Raw genomic sequence first — 3,914 nt, forward strand, 5'->3', positions numbered from 1 at the left:
TTGCACCGTATAGGAATAATATATATCGACCAGGAACTGAGCTTTAGCGTGTACCGTATACTATACTAGTTGCAATGGAAAATGGAAAATGGAAGAGTATGAAGTAAAGAGAAGAGAGGCGAAAGGGTCAAAACGGCCACCTGTGAGAACAACCGTGATAGCACCTACCTGCGAATAGCGCGCAAACGTTTTAGTAAACATAAGTGTTATGGACGATGATCAGTAAGGCTAGTTAGTCATATTTTATTCTTTTTACAAATAACAAGCCCTTCACTCTCTTTTGTATATTATTTCAAGTTAAGGTAATATTTCGGTATCGTTATTCTTTTTATTCATAAGTTGATACTTATATTAACCCACACGCCATCAAAGCCTGTTAGCATGTAACGACCATTGAAGTTATACAGTTAGAAATTGAATATTGTTGTTTAAACGAGTAATGGCATTTAAACATCAAATTATCATATTTAAGTTATTTAGGGTGAACTATTTATTAAATGACAGTGTGGTAGAACTGACATAAACATTTAAGTTGACAATTACTTAATCTACAGTTTATTTCGAAGTTTGAAAAAGTAAGCGTTACAAATATATTAGTTTTTTTAAAAAAAGAATTTCATCTCTAAACATGTTTTGGTCATAATATGAACTAAACTCTCTCTTATACCCTTACCATAATAAGAGTGATAAGAGTATATTAACTATTATATTGTATAACTATATATTGTAAGTTTTAATTATATTAACTAATTTCCTGAGAAAATAGCTAGAGATCATTTCTCTTATAGTATAAATTATTAGACAATTAATAGAATTATATTACTCGAAATTATTTATACAACTAATTCTAAATTAAGCCATGGAATATTTAGTCATTCAGACGAACTAAAAAAAGATGTCAAAGTTCATTTTAAAAATTTATCTTTTAAATTACGATCAGCTTATCAAATTACTAATAATTATCGTTTCAAATTTTATTACACAGATACTTATAATCTCCTTACGAACTAAATAAATATTAACTGAATATTCCATAATTAACTTTTTATATCATATACAGAGTTTGCCACAGTAATTTACAAATTTGGCTATATAGGGTGGAACTTCCTATATAATAATGTTAAAGAACATTTTTGTACCTTAACACAATTATTTTTATGTAAATATTTGTTAGAAATAAATTACTACTCTTATTACATTTCTTCAATTCGTAATTAATTAAAATTGGAATTAGTGGCACGTGCGTCATATGAATAACGCAATGCTGATATAAAAACAATTGTTGACCTTTTTTGCTTATAACTAACTTAAAATAACTAAAAAAAATATTAGTCAATTGACAAATTTTATTTGTGTCCCCTTTATAATTTTTTATGTATAGTAATAAACCCTGTAATATGTAGGCCAGAATCAAAACTCGCAAGTGACCAGTACTGTAAATTATTTAATAATAATAAAATATAGTGGTATTTTGTAAAAACGCAAAAATATATTATGATAAGAAAAATATAATATTTGTACAAAAATATTAAAAAACATAACCACCATCTTAATTATAATTATGGTGGTCAACACCATATAATGTACGATAGTTATCAAACATTTATAATATTGTATTATATATTATTTTATACGTTATTTTCTATTTTACGGTAAAAAAAATTACTAATGTATAAAGAAAGTGAATCTTTATCTAATTTTAATTTTTGTAAATCAACCTTTGCTCACTTAAGTAACTACATTAAATAAATTGGCAACTAGTAAAAGAGTATAAATCGATAAAGTATATGGATTTGTCAAAACCTTGTAGGACACTCTATATAGTATAATTTTATGAACTATGTTGTATAATATAATTCATGTTAACTAAATATAATTTTTAAAATTCTTCAAAACACGTTTTTATGTTACTAGGCTCATAATATATTATATAATATGTTTTCACATCTTTCGAGAGTCATTCGCGACACTCCGTTTTTCTTTATTCTAATATTGTTAGTTACGATTTGTATGCTATTTTATGTTCTTTAATTTTATTGTAAGATTATCATCATAAGTTCGATAAAAGCTTTATGATGGCGATGGAAAAAAAATATAGACATCTATATTATTTAAATAGCGTTTTTAAAAAAAATTGGGGGCGTCAAAATTTATGTAACTATCCCGCCTAACCATTTTATATATGATTCTGGAAAGAGTAAAATTAATGTACTAGTTATACTTAAAATAACACTAAAATACAATTAACTTATTAAAAATGTTTAAAATACGGTTCCATTAAAATTAATATTTGAAGTATAATTAAAAAACTCATCTAATTTGACGAAGGTTTTTTATGTTTAGGAGATAAATCCTATGAGATTTCATAATTTATTATAGTAAGTATTCTAATTAATTTGTCAAATATTACCGTTGATCGATGACTCTAAAGTTTTGTTTTATATAACTTATGTAATTCATCCGCTAATAGCTTAATCAATAAATTTAAATCACCCATAAGTCAAGTTCAAAATATATCGATATTATTTATAATCTTGGAGGATATAAGGTTATTTGAAAAATTCAAAATCGTGTTGCTATGTATACTAATGCTTATCCATAAATACCAAATCAAATAAACAACGTAACACATGGCCCTTCAGTGATGTCCATTCCATTCAACGTGTCTATAGTTAATTACGATATTATGTATTCAATTCATTACCATCATAGTATAACAAAACCATAGTGGAACGAGTTCGTAAGGAAAAACCGCCACAAGCCATTAGGGAAATGTCAATCAAACAATGTAATGCAATTGTACAGAATGCCGTTAATTTTGTATTAAGTTTATATGGTGTACTAGGAATTTCAAATGGTTTTGAACAGAAGCCAAAATATCGAGATCGGACATGGGTCAAGTGCACCAAAAACAAAACTTAACTATCTAAAGAGTGACATCGTAATCATACTTTAATAGTTTTTTTAATCCAAAGATTTTAAACTTAAAAAAATTACTCTAAACAAGAAAAGACTCATAAGTAAATGTATGTAATATGAGTGTATGTATTAAAATAGGAGAGAATTAACTTTTTTGCTAATTTATATCGTAAAAAAACTAAGGCGCTGATATAGGAAAGGTACCAAGTCACAAAATAAAAAGATTAGACATTATGTAAACTATATTAATTTGTGCTCGTTCAGTCTTAAAATTATCAAATTTATTATTAATTATAATATATTGTAAAATTCAAAAATACCAGTTGACTAGATGTACAAAAATTAATATTTTTAATCCTAATAATTTTACAAATATAAAAATTCAAATAAAATGTTTCATATATAAGACATTTCTATAACTTTTTAAATCAATATTAATTCAATAGTAATATCAATATCAGAAATGGAATATATGTATAAATACTTTGTAAAGGTGTCAAAAGGTTTAAATGGAAACACATTACTTAATTTAATAAAATGTTACGTTCAACCTTGGTTTTCAACTCCCAACGCTATAGAAGCTCCTTTTAATGACATATTATTTCTTAGAAAATTAGAATCTTATAAATTACAAAATAAAACAACCCAGCACAGTGGGGTGGCGACACAGTGGGATCGTGGCATAGTTGGGTCCAGTATAGATGATATCTAACAGTGATTAAAATCACTATCATAAAAAACGCTTCGATGCAAATCTGTAGATAGTGTTTAATTTAAAAAAAAAAAATTTGTTAGAATAGCATATTTTTGAATACGGTAGCCATTTGCACATAGAAGATAGGTCGTCGGGACAAATTTTTTTTTTTCATTTTATAATACATAAAATAAGCTTTAATTTGATATATGTTTAAAGGACGCAGTATTTCCGGAACATTTTCAAAAATTAAGTTGAAAAAGTTAGTTTTTGTAAAAAAGTTGCTATTTTAAATCCCCCC

Source organism: Daktulosphaira vitifoliae, unplaced genomic scaffold (assembly GCF_025091365.1).
Source record: "Daktulosphaira vitifoliae isolate Bord-2020 unplaced genomic scaffold, ASM2509136v1 Scaffold_1, whole genome shotgun sequence".
Lineage (NCBI taxonomy): Eukaryota > Metazoa > Arthropoda > Insecta > Hemiptera > Phylloxeridae > Daktulosphaira > Daktulosphaira vitifoliae.